General features: G+C 41.1%; 1 protein-coding gene across 6 annotated transcripts in view; it reads left to right on the top strand.

Moving 5' to 3' along the window:
- The window catches only part of SLC24A2 (solute carrier family 24 member 2), a 344,055-nt gene that overhangs the window by 176,359 nt on the left and 142,585 nt on the right, over nt 1-25,111 (top strand). The gene's annotated exons all lie outside the window — the stretch shown is intronic.

Below are 25,111 nucleotides of genomic sequence, written 5' to 3' on the forward strand. Positions count from 1 at the left end.
GGTCTGGTGGCAATCTGAGTAATACTTTTGGGACCCATCTAATAGATGCACCATTTCTGGGGAGGCTGGTGGCTCCTATTTTAAGGCTGTGAGGGGCCAGTTTTGAGCACTTGAGAAGGGAGCAATATTTGTTTGACAGGGCTAATTTTCAAGTTTAGTTGGGGAACAGCTTTACAGAGAGCATGTTTAGCAACTCAGGAATAATATTTTGCTCTAGATCAGTTGTTCTGAAACTGTGACTCTCTCCTATTGGTGACGAGGTGCAGATTTGGGGGTAATTTTCATTGCAGTGATGATATTCTGCACAGTCATTTCTATCGCTTCAGCAAATTTAACTTTAGCAAAATAATTAACTCATTTGTATTATTTGAATTTTGTAGCATTGGTATTATTACCCATATATTACCCATATTATTACCTAATTTAGCTTGGACGTTTGCTATGGGGAGGCCCAGACATCAGCTTTGTCCTTCTGGCGGGACCCAGGCTTTATCCTAAACTGTTAGGTGAAGCCCCAATAGAAAAAGTTAGAGAATCTCAGCTCTAGATACACTCCCCAAGTGGATAAAAAAAACTACAACAGACCTTCTGAATGTTTTTAGTTCTCAGATATTTATCCTAAATGTAGAAACAGGAGATTTTATTTTAACAAGACCCAAAACCAAATATTGTAAAGGATTATAATATTTTTATCGTGTAACCCTGTATTGCCTTTTAACTATGGTATTTGATGAAGCCTGGGGATAGGAATTGAAAAACGTACCGTATACCGGTTTGTGACCATAATTGCACTTCAAAGAATTTCAGATTTTGCAAACTACAGAAATAAAGTGTAGAGTTCATGGTCAGAAAAGCATTTTCCCATTTCAATTAACTGTAACCTTGATATGGATTTACATGGCCAAATATTAAGCAATAGATAAATTGCAGCAGATAACAATTTCTTTGATTTCTAGTAACATATGAAACATTAACCAGCCTATTTTGGGCATTCAGGACAAAGAATTTTTTAACTTTTTGCCTATTTTCATTGTCCCAATCCTGGATCCATAACTTTTTTTACTGTCGACCTTGTAATTACAGATTTTAAGTAAACATAATTATTCTCACAACCAGTAACATTATGGGGGACATGTATTAACCCCTTTCCGAATTTGGACGTACAGGTACGTCCTGGTGATCACACGTGCCCAGGAGTTTTGCACAAGCGATCGCCGCCGGGAGCTCGGCTTATGCCACAGGCTGTTTAACTCCCTAAATTTAGGAGGCTGGGACAGGAAACTCCCTCTCCCATCCGATCAGCACACCCGCAATGACACCGCAAGGGCCCGATGCTATGATGACTTCCTGGTTATATAGCCACTGCAAGCCTGTTAGAGAATGTCAGTTGCATCGTTTAAAAGGCTTCTGTCACTACTCCAATGAGGGACTAAGTAAAAATGTAAAAAAAAAAACCTTTTTAAAAAAATTGAAAAAATTGTAAAAATAATTAAAAACTAAATCACAAAATATAGAAAAGAATTCAAAAAAATATTATACTAATAAATAACAAAAAAGTAAACATATTTGGTATTGCATCGGGTCTCTCGTCCGGAACAACCCAATCTATAAAACTGTTATACTATTTAACCCCTTCAGTGAAGACAATAAAAAAAGTAAAAAATGTGGCATAAAACTATGCCTTATCATAAAACTGCCTAACAAAAAGTGGAATAAAATATGATCAAAAGGACAAATGTAAATAAATATAGTATATCTGGAAACATCATCAACAAGCTGCCAAACAGCTCCTTTAGCAGAAAAATTAAGTTCAAGTTCTCAGAATATAGCAATGCAAAAACAATTCTTATTTCTAGAAAATAGTTTTTTTTGTAGAAAACCAGCTAAACATAAAAAAGATATAAATATAGTATCGTTGTAATTATACTGACTAGAAGAATAAAGCTGTCTTATTACTTTTACCACATGCAGGACGACATAAAAAACCCCAATATGCAATTCCTGAATTGCTGTTTTTTTTGTTCATTCTGGCTACTAAAAATCCACATAGAAAGCCATCAAAAATGGTATGAGCCCGAAAATTGTAGCACTAAAAACATCAAGTCATCCCACAAAAAACAGGCCCTCACATAAGTCATATATTCGTCTGGAATCGCTGTAATCACACTGACCCAAAGAATAAGGGGCACTTTGCACACTGCGACATCGCAGGTGCGATGTCGGTGGGGTCAAATTGAAAATGACGCACTTCCGGCATCGCATGCGACATCGCAGTGTGTAAAGCCTGGATGATACGATTAACGAGCGCAAAAGCGTCGTAATCGTATCATCGGTACAGCGTCGGCGTAATCCATAATTACGCTGACGCAATGGTCCGATGTTGTTCCTCGCTCCTGCGGCAGCACACATCGCTGTGTATGAAGCCGCAGGAGCGAGGAACATCTCCTACTGGCGTCACTGCGGCTTCCGTAGGATATGCGGAAGGAAGGAGGTGGGCAGGATGTTTACATCCTGCTCATCTCCGCCCCTCCGCTCTGATTGGCCGCCTACCGTGTGACGTCGCAGTGACGCCGCACGACCCGCCCCCTTAACAAGGAGGCGGGTCGCCGGCCACAGGGACGTCGCACGGCAGGTGAGTGTGTGTGAAGCTGGCGTAGCGATAACTTTCGCTACGCCAGCTATCACCACATATCGCTGCTGCGACGGGGGCGGGCACTATCGCACTCGGCATCACAGCATCGGCCTGCGATGTCGTAGTGTGCAAAGCCCGCCTATAGCTGTCTAATCACTTATACTGCATGGTGAACAGTGTAAAAATAAATAAAATCAATTCTTGACCTGCTGTTGATTTGTTCATTCTTCCTCCCAAAGATTACAGCAAGACTCCGCTCACATTTATCCGGCGCTCTATGCTGAGCACTAACATTGGTATTTCCCTGTAAATCTCTGAAATTTGTGATTCAGACAGAACCCCTGACACAAAATTCCATATAATGAGGCAGAGGGAGTCACTGTGGATTCTGTCTGGCCTATGATCCAGCAGTATCCCTCTTTTTAGACGTCTTTGTAGGTGTACGCAAAAGTGCTATCGGCCACAGGCTTCTGCATCTCTGAAAAAACAGACTTTACTAAACAGAGACCAAATGGAGTCTAAATTAACTCCGTTTACCTCATTAGTGAATAGATCCATTGGGGACTTTATCTGAATCACGTATTTCAGATATTTTGATGGAAACCCCCACGCAAGTGCTGAGCGTAGAGCTACAGATACATGTGAACTTATCCAAAATATTCTGTACCCTAAAATGACGCCAATAAAAGTTTCAACTAATCCCACAAAAAAACAAGTCCCCACTTGGGTCTGTCACCTGTTAATAGAAATATAGGAGGTGTTCAAGTTACTGGTAGCACAAGAGCTCTGAAAAAGCTACATGGCTCCCATCAACATTAACCTGCACTCCTAAATCCAAGTGCCCTCTCCCTTCTGAGCCCCACTAGGTACCTAAATCACAGTTAGCATCCATATGTTTGACATTAATCTAGTGAGTTGTTCCAGAAGCACAAGCTGGGCAAAATGTATTGGGCACTACAATGTATTAGGTACTACAATGGCATATTTGCAATTTTCCCTCTGCAACTTCCAATTAGTGTTTGTTTCTGGAAAACACCATAAAAAAAGTCAATACACCCATAGATAAATTCCCAGAGGGATGTAAATTCTAATAACAAGGTCTTGAGCGCAGTTTCCACTGTTTAGGCGCAACAGGGGCTCTGCAAATAGTCTGCAAACTATTCTAGAAAAACCTGCTCTGCAAACGTCAAATTATTATTATTATTATTTATTATTATAGCGCCATTTATTCCATGGCGCTTTACAAGTGAAATAGGGTATACGTACAACAATCATTAACAGTACAAAACAGACTGGTATAGGAGGAGAGAGGACCCTGCCCGCGAGGGCTCACAGTCTACAGGGAATGGGTGATGGTACAATAGGTGAGGACAGAACTGGTTGCGCAGTGGTCTACTGGACTGAGGGCTATTGTAGGTTGTAGGCTTGTTGGAAGAGGTGGGTCTTGAGGTTCCTCTTGAAGCTTTCCACGATAGGGGAGAGTCTGATATGCTGAGGTAGAGCGTTCCAGAGTATGGGGGAGGCACGGGAGAAATCTTGTACACAATTGTGGGAAGAGGAGATAAGAGAGGAGTTGAGAAGGAGATCTTGTGAGGATCTGAGGTTGCGTGCAGGTAGGTACCGGGAGACTAGGTCACAGATGTAGGGAGGAGACAGGTTGTGCATGGCTTTGTATGTCATGGTTAATGTTTTGAACTGGAGTCATTGGGTGATGGGAAGCCAGTGAAGGGATTGGCAGAGTGGTGAGGCTGAGGAGTAGCAAGGGGAGAGGTGGATTAAGCGGGCCGCAGAGTTGAGGATAGATTGTAGGGGTGCAAGCGTGTTGGAAGGGAGGCCAGAGAGCAGGAGGTTGCAGTAGTCAAGGTGGGAGATGATGAGGCATGCACTAATGTTTTATATTGCTCCTTTCCTCTCAAACCCTGTTGTGCGGCCAAATAGTACTGTACAGCCCTATATGGGGTATTGCAACGTTCAACAGAAATTCTATAACAAATAATGGGGCTTTTTTAGCCATTTTCCACTTGAGAAAATAAGAGAGCTGGGGCTAAAACAGTATTTTAGTGATAGTGTAATTACCGTATTAGCTGTTCACCACAGAAAGGTGTAAAAATATTTGACACACCTGTGGTATCAATATCCTCGCTGCATCACTAGATGTATTCACTGAGGGCTGCAGTTTGTAAAATGTGGTCAATTCTAGTGGTTTCTGATTTTCTTAGTGTCTGCCTTTGTGACATGACCATTACATCTGCATTTTAATATGGCGCTCCTTCTCTTCTCAGCTTTATACTGTGCTGAAAATGTAGTTTTAACCACATATAGGATATTGGCGAACGCGTTAAAAATTAGAGAATTAAAGCAAGACGGTATTGAGAAGGTATTAGCTACTTATAGAAAAATAAATTAATTCTGTAAAAAGCAAATCAATGCAGCAATGATTGAGACAGAGAGACGTATCGCCAGAGAAAGTAAAAATAATCCAAAATTATTCTTCAACTACATAGTAAGTAAAGGCCACTTTACACAGAGATAAATCTTTGGCAGATCTGTGGTTGCAGTGAAATCATGGACATATTGTTCCATTTGTACACAGCCACAAACCTGGCACTGATTGTCCACCACCACAGATCTGCCGCAGATTTATCTCTGTGTGTGACAGGGCCTCTAGGAGCTAAAAAATGATAGCGTTAGCCCCCTCAAAAATAGTCTGGGTGAAATAGTGGGAAAGGTTGAAAGAAAGGCCAAGCTGCTAATTGTCTCGTTCTCTACAGTATTTTTACAAGAATATCCCATGACAGATTACAAGATCAGGGATACCATAAAATCCTCATTAAATGTAACCAATGCTTACCCCAGCAGGAAGTATGGCGCCGCCTCAAAATCACAAAAGTAGACAAATCCACAGGCCTGGATGGCATAAATGCCAAGTACTGCAGGGATTAAGTGCAGTGATAGACAGACTATTATTTTAAATATTCACAGATTTCATAATAACAGGGTCTGTAATTGGCACATAGCAAATGTGGTGCTATTTTTTTAAAAAGGGGACAAAATATGAGCCTGGAAATTATAGGCTGGTATATTTAACATGTACTGTGGGTAAAATCCTTGAGGATTTCCTAAAAGATACTATCTTGGAGTACCTTAAGAAGAATGACCTCATGACCCAGTATAAACATTTGTTTATGAGGGATCGGTCCTGTCAAACTAATATGATCAGCTTCTATGAGGAGGTTACTTCCAGAATGGACCAGGGAAATGCAGTGGATGTTGTTTATAAGGATTTTTCAAAGGCGTTTGATATAATGCCACACAAAAGGTTGGTACATAAAATGAGAATGATATGAATAGTGGAAAATGCACTACAGTTCAAAAGTTTGGGGTCACCCAGACAATTTTGTCTTTTCCATTAAAATCATACTTTTATTTATCAAAGGAGTTGCATAATGAATAGAAAATATAGTACAGACATTGACTAGGTTAGAAATAATGATTTTTACTTGAAATAATAATTTTCTTTTTCAAACTTTGCTTTCGTCAAAGAATGCCCTCTTTGCAGCAATTACATTTTTGCAGACCTTTGTCATTCTAGCTGTTAATTTGATGAGATAATCTGGAGATATTTCACCCCATGCTTTCAGAAGCCCCTCCCACAAGTTGGATTGTCTTGATGGGCACTTTTTGCATACCATACGGGCAAGCTGCTCCCACAACAGCTCAATAGGATTGAGATTTGGTGACTGGGCTGGCCACTCCATTACAAATAGAATACCAGCTGCCTGCTTCTTCCCTAAATAATTCATGCATAACTTGGAGGTGTGCTTTGGGTCATTGTCCTGTTGTAGGATAAAATTGGGTCCAATCAAGCGCTGTCCACAGGGTATGGCATGGCGTTGCAAAATAGAGTTATGGTCTTCCTTATTTCCTTATTCAAAATCCCTTTTGCCTTGTCTCCCACTTTACCAGCACCAAAGCAACCCCAGACCATCACATTACCTCCTCCATGCTTGACAGATGGCGTCAGGCACTCTTCCAGCATCTTTTCAGTTGTTGTGCGTCTCAAAAATGTTCTTCTGTGTGATCCATACACCTCAAACTTTGATTAGTCTGTCCATAACACTTTTCCAATCTTCCTCTGTCCAATGTCTGTTTTCTTTTGCCCATATTAATCTTTTCCTTTTATAAGGTAGTCTCAGATATGGCTTTTTCTTTGCCACTCTGCCGTGAAGGCCAGCATCCCGGAGTCGCCTCTTCACTGTAGACGTTGACACTGCCGTTTTGCAGGTACTATTAAATGAAGCTGCCAGTTGAGGACCTGTGAGGCGTCGATTTCTCACACTAGAGACTCTAATGTACTTGTCTTATTGCTCAGTTGTGCAGCGGGGCCTCCCACTTCTCTTTCTACTCTGGTTAGAGCCTGTTTGTCCTCTCCTCTGAAGGGAGTAGTACACACCATTTAGGAAATCTTCAGTTTCTTGGCAATCTCTCGCATGGAATTTCTTTCATTTCTAAGAATAGACTGTCGAGTTTCACATGAAAGTTCTCTTTTTGTAGCCATTATGGGAGTTTAATGGAACCGACAAATGTAATGCTCCAGATTATCAACTAGATCAAAGGAAGATCAGTTGTATAGCTTCTCTAATCAGCAAAACTGTTTTCAGCTGTGCTAACATACTTGCACAAGGGTTTCCAAGGGATTTCTAAATATCCATTAGCCTTCTAACACAGTTAGCAAACACAATGTACCATTAGAACACTGGAAATGGGCTTCTATACACCTATGTAGATATTGCATTAAAATCCAGACAATTGAAGCTAGAATAGTCATTTACCACATTAACAATGTCTAGAGTGTATTTCTGTTTAATTTAATGTTGGCTTCATTGAAAAACAATGTGCTGTCCTTTCAAAAATAAGGAAATGTCTAAATGACCCTAAACTTTTGAACCTTAGTGTATGTGTAACTGGAATAAGAACTGGCTCAGTGATATGAAACAATGGGTTGTTAACAGAATAAACTCGTACTGGGTCACAGTTAACAGTGAGGTAAAACGGTGGTCAGTATTGGCCCCTCTTCTTTATAACATTTATTAATGACCTCGTAGGAGCATTGAGAGTAGAATTTCAATATTTGCAGATGATCATAAGCTCTGCAAGATAATAAATTCAGAGGAGGTTAATTCATTATTACAGAAGGATTTATGTAAGCTGGAGGCTTGGGCTGAGAAATGGCGATTGAAGTTTAATGTTGATAAATGTAAGATGATGCACTTCAGCAGAGGAAATCAAATTTTGAATTATGTACTTAATTGTAAAATACTAGGTAAAACTGTCACTGAAATAGACTTAGGTGTATGGAAAACTCAAATTTACCAGTGTCAGGGAGCTGCTGCGAAGGCTAATAAAATAATGGGATGTATTAAGAGAGGCGTAGATGCTTATGAGAAGAACATAGTTTTACCTCAATACAAGTCACTATTGTGACCACACTTAGGGCGGCTGTGCACGTTGCAACATCGCATGTGCGATGTTTGTGGGCTCAAATTGAAAGTGACGTACATCCGGCGTCACTTTCGACATCGTAGTGTGTAAATCCTAGATGATACGATTAACGAGCGCAAAAGCGTCGTTATCGTATCATCGTTGTAGGCTCTGACTTTTTCAAAATTACGCTGCCGCGACAGGTACGATGTTGTTCCTCGTTCCTGCGGCAGCACACATCGCTGTGTATGAAGCCGCAGGAGTGAGGAACATCACCTTACCTGCAGCCGCCGGCTATTCGCAAGGAAGAAGGTGGGCGGGATGTTTACATCCTGCTCATCTCCGCCCCTCCGCTTTGATTGGCCGCCTGCCGTGTGACGTCGCTCTGATGTTGTACGACCCGCCCCCTTAGGAAGGAGGCGGGACGCCGGCCAGAGCGACGTCGCAGGACAGGTGAGTGCATGTGAGGCTGGCGTAGCGATAATGTTCGCTACGCCAGGAATCACAAGATATCGCTGCTGCGACAGGGGCGGGGACTATCACGTGCGACATCGCAGCATCGGATTGCGATGTCGCAACGTGCAAAGCCCGCCTTAGAATACTGTGTACAATTTCGTCTCCGGTGTATCAGTAGGACATAGTTGAACTAGAACAGGTGCAGAGGCGAGCAACCAAGGTAATCAAGGGAAGAACGGCAATACCAAGATAGGTTATTAAACTTGGGGTTATTCAGTGTGGAAAAATGAAGACTTAGGGGCGATCTTATTACAATGTGCAAATATATGAGGGGGCAGTACAGAGACCTTTTTAATAATCTTTTTAAATCTAGGCCATCTATCAGGGACAAGAGGAACAAGGAGGCATCCACTTCTTCTATAGGAAAGAAGGCTTAATTTTTACCACAGCCACAGATTCTTTTTTTTTTTAACTGTTTATTTATTAAAGAATTTTCCATACAGGTAAAATTAAAGCATCAGATATCAAATAACTTCAGTAAGAATAGACAAGACATCAGGGAGGGAGAAACACAAGGAAAGACCAGATGGGGGGAGGTGGGGGTTGAACAGACACAAGTTATGCATGAGGCATCTGTACGGAGTAACAAAGTATGCAAACGCTCCATATCAGCACCCGATTAACAGTTACCAACATATAGATCCCAAGGTGACCATATACGCTGAAATTTGTCCAGCTGGTTGTTGATGCACGCTGTAATATATTTCATCTGTCTTGTTTCCCGGATCCTCAACTCAAGTTCCTGGAGAGTGGGAGGAAGAGTCTTTTTTCATGATGAGGCTGAATATTTTGTGATCCCCGGGGGAGCAACACTAAGAAAATAATTAAACAGGTCTAGAGTAACCCTATGCTCCAGAACTCTGTGGGTCAGTTCTCTCACCTCTACTCAAAAAGTGGAAAGGGCTTTGCAATCCCAAAAAATATGGGGGAGGGACCCCTTTTTTTCATACACCTCCAACACTGGTCCAAGGAATTAGGAAAGAGCTTTGCAATGACCTCTGGGGTATGGTACCAGTGCAGCAAAATTTTATATTGGTTCTCTTTTTGCGTGGTACAAATAGACGTTTTTGCCGCTATTTCCCAGATAGTCTGCCATACTGCTTTCGGTATGTTCCTTCTTAAGTACATCTCTCATTTTGTCATGTATGAATGTTGGACCTCAGTATGTGAAGTGAGTAATAGTATGTCATATATGTGTGAGATTAGTCCCCTCGTCGAGGTGCCCTGCCTGCAGAGGCCCTCAACCAGGGTAAGCTTAGAGAATGAAGTAGATTTTACTGTATATATGGCAGACACAGATTCTTTACTGTAAGAGCAGTGAGGCTGTGAAACTCTGCCACATAAAGTTGTACTGGTTGATCCATTACTAAAATTTAAGGCAGGCCTGGATGCCTTTCTTGAAAAATATAATATTACTAGTTATGTGCACTAGATTCTGTGATTGAACATTGATCCAGGGAACTAGTCTGTATTGTCGTATGTGGAGTTGGGAGGGAAGTTTTCCTCTAATATGGAACTTACTGTCTGCCCCATGGGGTTTTTGCCTTCCTCTGAATCAACATGTTAGGCTATGGGTTGAATTCAATGGACTTAAGTCTACCTTGAACCTTAAAAACTATGAATCTATGAAATTATATGGTCAATTTCCTCCTAATAGCCCTTTTGAAAATTTTAAATTTGGGGCTAAAGGAACATTTTAATGGAAAAAAAAATAAATTTAGAATTTCTACAGCCCAATGATAAACAATTCAGTGAATCATCTGTGGGTTTAAAATGCTCAGTTAACCTCTAGACGAATTCCTCAAGAGGTATAATGGGGTCACATGTGGTTTCTGCTGTTTTGGCACCGTAGCGGCTCATCAAATGTGACACGGCGAATGTAGTAGTCTATTCCTGCCAAATCTGAGTTTGAATACCGCGCCTTCCCTTCTGAATCCTGCCTTGCACTCAAACAGCAGTTTTCCATTGGTGTACTCAGGAGCAATTGCACAGCAAATTATACTGTCTATTTTCTTCTAAAAATAAACAATTTGAGGCTAAAGCAACATTTTTTGTGGGAGAAACTACATTTTTTATTTTCACGGCTCAACATTATAAAATACTGTGAACCCCCTTAGGGTTCAAGATGCTCACCACACATCTAGATAAATTCCTTGAGGAGTTCTAATTGGGGTCCCTTGTGGGGGAGGTCCACTGTTTAGGTACATCAGGGGCTATGCAAATGTGACATAGTGTCTGTTATCGATTGTACCAAAAGCCAAATGGTGCTCCTTCCCTTCTGAGCCCTGCCATGCGCCCAAACAGTACTTTTCCACACATGGGGTATCGGCGTATTAAAAAAAAATTGCAAAACACATTGTATAGTGCATTTCTCCTGTTACCCTAGTGAAAATTAATAGTTTGAGGCTAAAGTAATATTTTTATGGGAAAAAGTAACATTTTCACTTTTTTTTCCCATATCACTTTTATTCCTGTGAAGCACCTAAAGGGTTAATAAACTTCTTGGATGTGGTTTTGAGCACTTTGAGGGGTGCAGTTTTTAAAATGGTGTCACTTTTGGGTGTTTTCTGTTATATAGGCCTCTCAAAGTCATTTCATAGGTGATGTGGTCTCTAAAAAAATTAGTTTTGTAAATTTTGTTGGACAAATTAGAAATTGCTGATAAACTTTTAACCCTTCAAAAGTACTAACAAAAATTGTGCTTTAAAAATTATACTGATATAAAGTAGACATGTGGGAAATGTTTTTTTTCATTATTTTCTGTTACATAACTCTTTGGTTTAAGGACATAATTCAAAATTTGAAAAATGTGACATTTTACCCAAATTTCCCATTTTTTTTTACAAATAAACTCAAAAAATATCATCCTAAATTTACTACTATTATATAAGACAATGTGTCATGATAAAAGATTCTCAGAATTACTGGCATTTGTTGAAGTGTTCCAGAGTTATTACTTCATAAGGTGCCACTGGTCAGAATTGAAAAGTTATCCTGGTCAGGAAGGTGAAAACGGGCTGGTGGTGAAGGGGTTAATGTTTGCACCTAACATTTAGCACAGTTTGCTACATTTCCTTGTTATAAATATCTACATCTATAAAATAAAGTTATATAGTGATGACATATATGAGGACAAAGTATTGGCATTATGGCCATATATTACACATAGTGTGCACAGTCAACACATTGGACTAACAATCTCCAAAAGGAACATACCAGTATCATAAACTTACTCCAATAAAGTGCCAGCAGTGCCCAGGGGGATTGAAGAACCCACCGATTACGCACGTTTCGCATGTTAAGACATGCTTCTTCAGAAAGGAGCATGTGCCTGTAAGCTGCCAGAACCTTAAATCCCAGCAGCTACAGGTCATGTGAATGGAAAGGCGGCGGGCCGCGATGACGTCAGCGGTGCATGCGTACATGCCCCCACCATCTGACATAGCCTCTAGACAGCGTCCAATGCAGCGCACATGACAGGGAGCAGGGACACGGCACCATGGCTACCAGTCATGCGCACAGCACCAAGAGGACACCTTCAGATGCCGCAGACCGACGAGGGAAAGGCTTACAGTGCATCACAAGTCACACAAGCTAAATAACCCATTGACCAGATCACGTAGACTAATGCGATCAGATAATAAGCATACTAAATATGATATAACAGCATAATGCAACAAAATAAAATCAGCTTAACAGTATAAAATGCTAATAAGTAATAATCTTCATAGGCTGGCTGGATGCATTCAAAAACAATAGCGGACGACCCACAGTCCAAAAGGAAAGTAACTGGGAAAAAAATGAAAATATCATAAAAATTATTTAGTAATATCTCAAGTAAAAACAATAAGGGATCAACAAAGAGGGGAAGGAATACTACAGGAAGGGTGCAAAATTCAAGGATTTTTTCAGGCCATGTGGGGATAACGTACCCAAAGGGACCACCCATTTAATCTCCCTCTGAGTCAGGATCTTTTTAATCTTACCTCCACGTATGCCACCATGCACCACATCAATGCCACAGACCCTCAGGCCCTTATGATTACAATTATGGAATTTACGAAAATGACGCGGCAATGTTTTCAAAGTGGAAATGTTGACCACTGTCTTGGCTACCCCAATGTCCCTCACATATTCTCTGATTCTCACTCTCATTTCTCTCATGGATGATACATTTTTAGTGTGAGAGACATTGGGACAGGCAAGACAGTGGCCGCAGGAATAACAGCCACGTAATGGAGAAGTGGGGCCAAAGAGGTTGGGTACCGAGGGTCGCTGTGAGTGAGGAGATCCCAAAGATTTTTGGATCTACAGGGTGTTATGAGGGGGTACTCAGACAAATGAGGACCTAAGGCTGAGTCGGATTTCAAAACAGACCAATACTTTTTAATTATGCTCCTCATAGTTTGCCACTCAAGATTATGAGTGGCAATAAAGCGGGTATGACCATCTCCCTGTAACCCGTCCCTCTTTCTCCTTCCACCAAGACACTGTAATAGAGCATTTCTCTCAGTCATATTAGCCCATCTAAAGCCACTCCTAATAGATCTACGACTATAACCCCACTGGGGTTAGGGAGCCTGACGAAAAAGGGCGAAATGTATGTTGGGGTGAGGACAATTGAGCACAGCCACAATTGGTAAGCAGCAGCTTTTTTGTGTATGTATTGATTAGGCACAAGGCACAGGCACCTTACATATTAGGCAGTTAGTTGTTTATTTATAATTTACTGTTATATTGGCTGTGGACACTATGATGCCCCCCTGTTTTTATGTAGCACCGGCTATTAATAGCAAAGCTATTTGGAATATATGTATTTTTTCTGATGGTTGGTTTAATTTTTGAACAACAAATAATACTTTTATTGGGCATAATTCTCCTGTTTGGTTACTTTCTTTGTACAACCGAGTTTTCTTGTTCGCTTTAGTTTATACTGAGTTCTCTGCCCAAAGTTACTGATTAGCACTATCTTATGTGAAGTGTGTTATTTATTAAAGGGAACTTGTCATGTGGAAAAATTCCATGGGTGATTATATAAATGCATACAGCCAGCAATTGCCTCTTCAAAAATTATATTAATAAATCTCAAAAAAATCTTTTTATTTGTTTTAGATTTGATACAAGAGCACATTTCCTTTACTTTTAACACCACCATTGTCACCAATATAGTGAGTGGATATCTACACTTACTGACTTACTTACTTCTCCGGTGCCGTGTTTCTGATTCTGAAGCCCACAGTATTATGGTGCATGAGAGGGCGGCACATGCCCCCTCGCTTCTTCAGATCTGTTGTGACCGCGGGAGCGCGCGCGGTCATAACAGGACTGGAAAACAGCTGATCTTACCGATTAGCTGCAGCAGACGATATCGTAGCAGACGTCTGCTGCAGCTAATCAGGGTAAGATCAGCTGTTCTCCAGTCCTGTTGTGACCGTGCGCGCTCCCGTGGTCACAACAGATCTGAAGAAGCGAGGGCGCATGCACCGCCCTCTCATGCACCATAATACTGTGGGCTTCAGAAACATGACGCCGGAGATGAGCGCTATGCGCAGGCGCGAACTCCGACGCCATGTAACTGAAGATTAGAAATTTACATACGGCCAGTGAGAGGCAGGAACAGGCGGCGGGGGGGCGGGGATACACGTGCATAACCCTCCCGGACATTAGCAGCAAGGTGCACACGTCAGTCAAAAAGTGCATGAATTTTCAAACTTTATAAAGTTGGATTTCACAGCCTAAACACCCGAGCTGCCCACTAATGGTATGTACACAAAGTGCCAGTACTGCACTGGCTGCACCTTATATAGGGAATGCTGATGTTTTGTTCCCTTTAACCTCGCTTCTGTCTGAAATGAAAAACTAGGCATTTACAACCATTTTCCATATATTCTGCACATTTTCCACCTTCATATTCAACCGTAAAAGATCTTTTCTTTCTTTTTTCAGTTGACCAAAACTGTAACCCTCCATTACTGCAAACATTACCATTTTAAGATCTTCTGGGTCCAGATTGGTTGCTAGTTTCAGGCAAACCATTTTGGTACTCAAAGCAGATAAGTAAAAGTATTCCTGATTTCAAACTATAAAATATATTCAAGATAATATTGATTAGGTAATTGGTACAGAAGAGTTTAAGGGTTCATGGAAACTTCACTGCTGATGTATGCCTGTCTTCTATGTCTAGTACCTGGTGTTTAATTGTTTAAATACCTCTTCACACTCCAGCACTTCTTATACCTCAGTGATAGGACTACAAGGACAGGGCAAGCGGTTTTCTTAGCCATTGCGATAACGTGGTGTACTTCAAGAAACAAAGATGCATCGACTGAGCTGCCAGGTTCAGTCAAACATAGACTATGTGTCACACTAGGTAGGAGGAAGTACCAAGCAAACAGGGAAAGGGAAGGGAAACGCTGTGTTTAGGGAAAGGGAAAGGGAAGATGGTTACCCCTGACCAAACCTACTGCTGGTCCATGTGGTTCCTTACCATCCTAGATAGGTTCTGCACCTATGCACTGAGCCGAAAACCTGACCCTAGGTATCCCTATTGCTGGGCCCTAAATTGGGAACGGATGGGATGAGCTCTTCGTCAACCCCACTAAACACTATAGACACAAGGAGGACACACAGGGGGAAAATGCATGAACTACTTATATACAGATGACACAAGTAGAAGTTCAGCAAAGTTTTCAACAACAACATCACAGAGGAGTACAAGCCACCTGCTTGCAAGCGAGGCTTGAATGAACTGAAAAATATCACCAGCACCAGTTCAAGGAAAGAAGGGGTATTTAAGCACCAAGAGAATACTGATGATCACAAGCTGGGAGAAAGGAGAGCTCCTGCTGGGTCCAAAAGGAGGAGAGATGAATCCAGCAGGAAAGCTACCTATACCAATGAATACTGTCAGCAGGAACAATGGAAAGTCAGGGAGTATGTTGCGCAGCCAAACGCTGTGACCTTTTATGCCCAAAACCAGATGACTGTCTGTCACCTGTGACACTGTCCTTTCTCAAGCAGATACCCTGTCCCTCAATCCCATGGATTTCTTGGACAGAAAACTGGACAGTTTCAAGAACTGGTCTAGTTTGCTATGAGTATACTGTTATGCGCAGTCTCCAGTGTTAGAGGGTATTCAGTTCGGCTGATGGATTGATCACACCAAAGCAAACAATGTTATTTGTTACAAGTCTTGAAAACCTAACATTTTTTAAAATGAATCAGTCATGGATCATTGCATATTTTCATGCATCGACAGCTGATGCCAATTATGAGATCAGCCATACCGTCTGTCTGCCAGCTTGTATATTGCCTGATCAACCATCTACACTCTTCTGCTACCACCAGTGCCAATGAACCACACTCAGTTGGGCATCTACTCCCTGGTTATGATGCCATCTATACTGTAGAACTACTGCTGCCATGGCTAATATTCCTGGCACTAAACTGCCTCAAATCTCTTTTGTCTGGCCTGTCTTAACTCTCCACTGTTCTATTCCTGTCACAATTACTGCACAGTTATGCTAGCCACACATCTCCTCGCTGCCTACTGTGTTTCATAGTGCTACACTGTATTGCTGCTGCTGCTGTGGTTGCTTTTGCTGAATTGCCACAAATCTCCTTGACTGCATCATCCTAACACTACTGTACTGTTCCTGCCACAGCCACACGTCTCCTAGCTGGTCACTTTGTGTCATAATTTTAGACTGTACTCTGCTGCTGGGACCATTGATGGCCCTAAACTACTACACCTCTCCCTGCCTGCCCCATCCTTAAGCGGGCTTTACACGCTACAATATATCTTACGAGATGTCGGCGGAGTCACGTCGTAAGTGATGCACATCTGTCATCGTTAGTGACGTCGTTGTGTGTGACACCTACGTGCGACCCAGATTGTGCGCAAAAACGTTGATCGCATACATGTCATTGGTGGTGTCATCCTTAACACGATCTCCAAGATCTAACGAGATGTTGATTGATGTGGCTTCGTTTAGAATATGAACGTGTGACGGCTCAGAGACGACCTATGTACGATCTCTGCAGATCGTATATACGACCTGGGCGTGTCGCATCGCATACGAGATCGCATATGAAATTGTAGCGTGTAAAGCAGCCTTAAGTCTATTGTGCTGCTCCTGCCCCAACCACTGCACAGCCACACATCTCCTGTCTGCCCTCTGTGTTTCATAATGCTAGACAGTACTACTAATGTTGGGAAATGTACTCTCTTCAGGGTACAGAAACATGAATCAGCTTTTTTGACTTTGAAAATAGCACTCCTGTTTTGTCTCCCTAAAAAAGGGAATAATTTTTGAGCAGTCTGAAAAAACCTTCATAGTTGCCTAATAATTTTGTGATTAGCAAACCAATTGCGGACCCCAAAGAAGGGATAATTTTTCAATCCTAGATGAGAAAAATGTATTCATGTTTAAAACTGTACAACTCTTTTGACTCTTTAATTAAAGGGATCCATTTTGATTACGCTTGATACTTCCGAAACAGTAATTATTTTTGCACCCAAATGTGTGAAAATGTCTTGCCTTCTTCCATTTACACAGCCTGTGTATAAACAAAAGCAAGTCAGGCATCTGCTCCCAAACCGTTATAATTTTTGGACCTTTTATACAATATGCATAGCCTACAAAGCCTGAAACTGCTGTGTGAGTGGTTAAATAGGTTGCTGGTTGTCATCCGTTTTCCAATGGAAATTTTGAGTACTGTACTCAGATTTTTCTGGTAATTAGAGGCTTTTAAGTTTTGCAATTCAGGCATTCCCCTTTGAGCAAAGATGATAGTGCATGGTAGAACTGTAGTGTTAGTAGACCTAAAATGCATATCACAAGTTCTACTATAAAACATTTAGCTATGAGTGATTTGTTCTGGACTGTACACTGTTATCACTGTATTTACACATAGAAATAAGTCATTTGAACACTCACAGCTTAAGCAGAAAGCAGAGATTAGCAGAACTACTTTAAAATCTGCATATCTTCAGAAGATGAGACAGTGGGAGATGAGCTGCTATAGCTTTGAGAATGTTGGCTGGTATATTAGGCGTTAACCTCTCTTTTGGAGGGTATCTAATGCACACTCTTGGCCAGGGTCTGGAGGCTGGGGTTGGGGAAACCAGCTGTACATTATAAAAGAAAAAAGCTATGATTGCAAGAAAATGACAGAAGATAGAAAAAGCAGTTCATCTGCAAACTCCTTATTTTCTAACTCATTAAGCCAGTTTAAGAGTTTGGAATGATCCCTTTAAGTTTTTCAAGTTGTAGATTAACTCGTTAAGTGCATTTGAATTACATGGTCCTCGGTTGTATTTGTAGTTTCAGACCTTTTTAAGGTGTAGCTTACATGGAAAATATCTATCTGTTTTTATATTATTCAAACTTATTTTACTTTAAGTACTGGAGACAAGATCTTGGCCTCATTAAAGTGTTGTCAGCTTTAGGTTATAAAAGAATTTTTAAAAGCTTTCATTTTAGTAAAAGTTTTATAAAGCTTAATATAATGCAGTGAATATGGACAACTGAAGTTATCATGGGTAGATGAGAGTATGAATCTCAGATCAGAATAAAATAATATATAATAGCACAGTCTGCTAGTCTTTGAATTATTTCACTAAACTAAGAGCAGGAAATCTTCAAGATAGTATTCCCCACAGAGTTCTTTCCTACAGTTTGATTTCTGGATGTTAGTGTATGGATGAAAGCTGTGTGCATGCTGTTATTTTTATGTCTTTAAAATAGAATGGTTCTACTATATGTGCTCTTGGAATTATGTGCCATGAAATGTAAAAGATTTGTGAGCAAGCAAAATGGCACCTCTTGTTTTTAGGTGTACATTTATTCTGAAAACATGGTACTATGTAGTGGAATTACGTAGAGGATCTGTTATGGACTTAGACATAAATTTAAAAAATGAACAGTATGTAGTTACCAGATTTTAACACTCCTGTAATTAACTGAAGCAAATATGTTCCCTCTGTGTCTTCCAAGCAGAAAGTCCCAAAATAATTTTTAGCATCACTCAAATCGGCTGCATGAAACTAAAGGGTGCTTTACACGCTGCGACATCGCTAACGATATATCATTGGGGTCACGGTGTTTGTGACGCACATCCGGCGCCATTAGCGACATCGCAACATGTAACACCTCTGAGCGACCTAAAACGATCGCAAAAGAGGTAAAAATCGTTGGTATTGGAGAGGTCGCTCCAACACCAAAAATCATTGACAGGTGAGTAGCAAGGTTGTTCTTGCGGCAGCACACATCGCTGTGTGTGACACCGCGGGAACGAGGAACATCTCCTTACCTGCATCCCGCCGGCAGTGAGGAGGGAAGGAGGTGGGCGGGATGTTTGGCCTGCTCATCTCCGCCCCTCCTCTGCTATTGGGCGGCCACTTAGTGACGTCGCTGTGCTGACGCACGAACCGCCCCCTTAGAAAGGAGGCGGCTCACCGGTCACAGCGACGTCGCTAGGCAGGTAAGTAGTGTGACGGGTGTAAGCGATGTTGTGCGCCACGGGCAGTGATTTGCCCGTGTCGCACAACCGACGGGGGCAGGTACACTCGCTAGCGATATCGGTACCGATATCGCAGCGTGTAAAGCACCCTTAACTCCTTTTCTGTGAAGTTGAACCAATCTATGTGGGCAAACAACAGAAACCTTATATTGCATCAGCTTACACTAATTTCTATATAGAGGGTAGATGCTTGGCCTTTTTTTTAAGGGTCCAGTTTAGCAGATACTCTTATTTACATTCCTTTTGCTCAGAATACGCAAATGTTGAATATGTATTATGTAGATAGTACACAACCATAGCCACAGAGATTATTCATAGCATTTGTTGTGTCCCAATTTTCCCTCACCGATTTCATTTTCTAAAATACACTGACATGAAAATGTTTGTGCGTCACTGGTCAAACTTACTGTTATTGTGAACAGTTAAGCAAGTTGAAGATTAAATGATCTCTAAAAGGCATAAAGTTAAAGATGACAAATTTGTATTTCAGGCAAAAAAATTGTTTTCCTCTTTTACATTTTAAAAATTACAAAAAGGAAAATGGGCCGATGCAAAAGTTTGTACACCCTTGGAGATTTGTATGCTTAGATAACTTTGACCAAGGTTTTAGACCTTAATTAGCCTGTTGAGGTTATAGCTTATTCACTATCATTGTAAAGGGGGCTTTACACGTTACGATATCATTGCCGATATCTCTAGCGTGCATACCTGCCCCCATCGTTTGTGTGACACGGGCATATCGCTGCCCGTCGCGCACAAAATTGCGCACCCCCGTCACACGGACTTACCTGCCCTGCGACGTCGCTCTGGCCGACAATCCGCCTCCTTTCTAAGGGGGCGAGTTGTGCGGCGTCACAGCGACCAGTAGAAGCGGAGGGGCGGAGATGAGCGGGACGTAACATCCTGCCCACCTCCTTCCTTCCGCATTAGCGGTGGAGGCAGGTAAGGAAATGCTCCTCGCTCCTGCGGTGTCACACATAGTGATGTGTGCTGCCGCAGGAACAAGGAACAACATCGCTAATGAGCGTTAAACGATTTTTGGTTTTAGGACGACCTCTCCACGGCAAACGATTTTGGTCGCTTTTGCGATCGTTCGTTAATGACGCTGGATGTATGTCATTAACAGCGTGACCCCGACGATAAAACATTAACGATATCGTAGCGTGTAAAGCCCCCTTTAGGAAAGGGCAGGTGATGCAAACTACACTTTATAAAAACCCAGTCTCCTCTAACTTTGTGCCAAAAACAGCAGCCATGGGTTCTTGTAAGCAGCTGTCTAGCATTCTGAAAATGAAAATGGTGAAGGCCCATAGACCAGGAGAAGGCTATAAGGAGAAAGCAAAGTGTTTTCAAGTTGCCCTTTCCTCAGTTTCAAATGTTATAAAGTAATTGCAGTTAACAGGAACAGTGGAGGTCAAGTTAATGTCTGAAAGACCAAGCCCAATTCCTGTGAGAGCTGCTTGTAGGATAGCTAGAGAGGCAAATCAGAATGCCCGTATGACTGCAAAAGACCTTCAGGAAGATTTAGCAGACTTTGGAGTTGTGGTACATTGTTCTGCTGTTCAGAGACACCTGCACAAATCTGGCCTTCAAGTTGTCATCCAAAGAAAATGTCTCCTGCATCTTGACCATAAAATTCAAACAAGCCTGATGCATTTTGGAAACACATCCTGTGGACTGATGAAGTTAAAATAGAACTGTTTGGCCATAATGATCAAAGGAATGTGTGGGAAAAAAGGGCACAGAATTTCAGGATAAGAACATCTCGCCAACCACTACGCATGTGGGTGGATCAATCATACTTTGGAGTTGTGTTGCAGTTAATGGCACGGAGAACATTTCACGGGTACAGGGAAGAATGAACTCAATTAAATTTCAAAAAAATTCTTGATGGAAACATAGTACCATCTGTAAAAAGCTGAAGTTGAAAAGAGGATGGCTTCTACAAATGGATAATTATCCTAAACACACGTCAAAATCCACAATAGACTACTTCAAAAAAATGCAATCTGAATGTTTTACAATGGCCCTCACAGTCCCCTGATCTGAACATCATTGGAATTCTGTGGCTAGAACACAAATGAGCAGTGCAAGAAAGACAACCGAGGAATCTCACAGAACTGCAAGACTTTTCCAAGGAAAAGTGGATGAAAATTATTCAAACGAGAATTGAAACACTCTTGGCTGGCTACAAAAAGTATTTACAAGCTGTGATACTTGGCAAGGGAGGTGCTACTAGGTACTAACCATGAAGGGTGCTCAACCTTTTGTATTGGACTATTTTCCTTTTTTGTTAATTTAAAAATGAAAAAGATGAAAATAAAATGATTATTTTTTTTGCCTAAAATACAAAGGAAATGTGTCATCTCTAACTTTATACCTTTTGGGGATCATTTCATTTTCACCTTGCTTAACTGTTTACAATAACAGTAATTTTGACCAGCGGTGCCCACATTTTTGCATGCTACTGTAGCTTAAAGACATTTAAAAAAAAATTCTAAATCTGCAGAACCCTTTTGAAACAGGCACATTTTTTCAAGAGTTATATACAGAGGTTGTTATTTTAGGCTACTTTTTGTTTCCATTCGTACAAAATCAGCAGACTTGCTTACAAGTTTGGTATTGTCTGCATGTTTAGACAAGTTAAGTCATTACCGTGTGTTGCATACACAGCACTGCCTAAATTTAGAGGTCAGCATTTACCAAAGACCTCTGGACAATTCTTATTGTTTCCATTTTCTGCTGCCTATGTTTATTTGTTTAATTACTGACTATAAGAGAAGACATATTAGTCCACTGAAACTTTCCATTTTCCACGTTTGCTATTTTTGGAAGATATATATTATTTGGTCGTAGCAAGTCCCCTCTTCTTTCTTATCCATGTGATTCTGTGGGAGTTTCAGAAACAATGAGATAAGTCATTACTGGACAAATTTGGAGACAATTAATTCTGCATTAAAAATAGTATTGAGTTAGTTTAACGCCAAACGGTTTAACCAGTTCCCTAGTTTGAGATATAAGAGACTGTCAGCTTGTCTTGACTACTAGATAATTTAATCCTAGGTAAAACCATAGTAGGTATTTGTCATCGTGGAGTAGATTTACTAAACTAAGTGGTCCAAAATTTTTGCTCAGTGTGTGGCAAAATAATTCACAAATTACGGTTTAGATACATTTTCTATCTTGTTGAACATGGGAGCTTGGCCTAGTGGAAATAGGGCGTGACTTCATAAGTAAGGGGCCTCAAATGCAACACAATGGCCCCAATTCATCATTGCCTTTGTGCCAGTTTTTTTGTCATGTTTTATGCTTTGCACCTTTTGTTATTTGCATCCAATTCATTATTCTATTTGTAACATTTTTAAGTCTATTTTATATGTTCTCAACTGGTTTTTCTGCTTTGTGGGAGGAGTTTTGAGATTACAGATGCTTTTCCCTGCTTCGGCATTTGCGATTTTTTTAAAAAGTCATACAATTTTCCACATCCCCAGGTCCATGTGTGAAAATTGCGCCAATGTGTAGGGGCAAATTACTGGCATAATATAAGCTGATTAGCAGTGTAAAGTTACACAAAGGTGTAGAATTAAGACTTGACAGGCCAGTTAAGACTGCAATCTGGGTCTGTCCCTTTAACCCCTTCACGACCATGGACGGATATATCCATCATGGAGCGTGTCCCGTTAAGCCCCGCCCCCTGCCGCGGGCAGGCGGCGGCGGTCGGCACACATAGCAGCTGTTTTCAACAGCTGACATGTGTGCCTGCTAGCCGCGGATGGAATCGCTTCCACCCGCGGCCATTAACCCCTTAAATCTTGCTGCCAAAGTCTGGCAGCAAGATCTAAATGCACGCGGCCATGTTTTTTACTTACCGCCGCCCCCACTGGAAGTCACGTGCGTGATCACGTGACTATCGGTGGTTGCCATCGTAGCACAAGGTCATGTGATGACGCCTGCAGCTATGATGTTTCACTTTCATTTTCCCTCGGCACGGACCAGAGGGAAAAAGAAAGTGACTGTATCTGCTGTTTACAGCTGTATAGCTGTGATCAGCAGATAGATAATAGCGATCGTATTGCTGATCGCTAAAGCCCCCTAGTAAAATAGGACTAGTAAAATAAAAAAAAAAATAAAAAAAAGGTTTAAAAAATAAAAAAAAAGTAAAAAAACCTAAAAGTTCAAATCACCCCCCATTCCCCCCATTGAAAATTAAAGGGTTAAAAAATAAATAAATATACACATATTTGGTATCGCCGCGTTCAGAAATGCCCGATCTATCAAAATATAAAATCAATTAATCTGATTGGTAAACGGCGTAGTGGCAAAAAAATTCCAAACGCCAAAATTATGTTTTTTGGTCGCCGCAAGTTTTACGCAAAATGCAATAACAGGCGATCAAAATGTAGCATCTACGCAAAAATAGTAGCATTAGAAACGTCAGCTCGAGACGCAAAAAATAAGCCATCACTGAGCCATAGATCCCAAAAAATAAGAATGCTACGTGTTTAGGAAAATGGCGCAAAATGTGCGCCACTTTTATTGGACAAACTTGTGCATTTTTTTTAACCCCTTAGATACAAGTAAACCTATACATGTTTGGTGTCTACAAACTCGCACCAACCTCAGGCATCACACCCACACATCAGTTTTACCATATAGTGAACATCGTGAATAAAACATCCCAAAAACTATTGTGCCATCACACTTTTTTTGTAATTTTTCCGCATTTGGAATTTTTTTGCTATTTTCCAGTACACCATATGGTAAAACTTATAGTTTCATTTAAAAGTACAACTTGTCCCGCAAAAAACAAGCCCTCATATGGCAAGATTGACGGAAAGATAAAAAAGTTACGGCTCTCGGAAGAAGGGGAGCAAAAAACAAAAACGGAAAGTGCCCCGGGGCTGAAAGGGTTAAGAAAACTGATTATAAAGAAACTGTCTATAAAATAAATTTAACAATGCGTTAAAAGGTCAGTCAATGTATCAGTTGATAAACAAATAACACTGACAAGGAAAAAGTTACAAAAGAATGGCTGGTGTTTAGTTACTGTAGAAAGGGGTTTTAGCCATAGAACTTATGTTATGCAAATTTTAGGGATTAAGTGTTGCTGGTTTGTGAATTTTAAGTTCTGGTGGTTCATAACATGCAAAAGCGTAGACATAAATTTTCATTTTAAATAGACGGTACCTGCACAGGCTTGTGCACAACCCCTTCTCATTCCCCTTGTTCACCCTCGTAAAATAAATAAGCTTATACTCTCCTCTATTGTGGTCACATTCCAGCAATGACAGAACTTGCTTACCCGGGGCTCACTTGACATTGTTCTGACCAATCAGCACTGGCTTCCTGCTTCCTGCCTTCAGATGTTTGAGCAGCAAGTAAGTGCAGCGCTCACGTCCTGCTCAAATGACCGAAGGCGGGGAGACAGACACCAGGCGCTGATTGACCACAGGGCTTGCGTGTCATTACAATGTCACATACATACCGGGAACGTGGCTTTAGACATCACTGGAACCACAGCCGCACCCGAGGTGAGTATAGGCTAATTTATTTTTATGGGGGTGAACAAGTGGAATGAGAAGGGGTAGTCCCAAGTAGTAGACAGCCCCTTTAAGTTTTGTTGCAAAAAGAGGTTGAATACTAATACTCACCTGCAGTTGGTAAAGCCTGCAGATTATCATATGTTCCGTATGTCTATAGTCTAGAACTTATTGTAGTCTACTACCTCTGGGTGTTTGCCTCCAGTAGGTCCAAAAATGGTGCACAACAGAGCACACAGTGACTCCATCTGCACCATTATAGTCAATGGCCCTGTCAGCGTATACGTCCGAATCCCATTTTGTAGGGATGTTGGACGTTGGCTTCAAAACTCACTGTTAAAGCACCCTTAGAGGTTACCACTGAATTATATGAAATATATGTCATCATTAAGATATTTTCCATTTTATAGATATTACT

This window comes from Anomaloglossus baeobatrachus, chromosome 1, assembly GCF_048569485.1.
Source record: "Anomaloglossus baeobatrachus isolate aAnoBae1 chromosome 1, aAnoBae1.hap1, whole genome shotgun sequence".
In the NCBI taxonomy this organism is placed as follows: Eukaryota; Metazoa; Chordata; class Amphibia; order Anura; family Aromobatidae; genus Anomaloglossus; species Anomaloglossus baeobatrachus.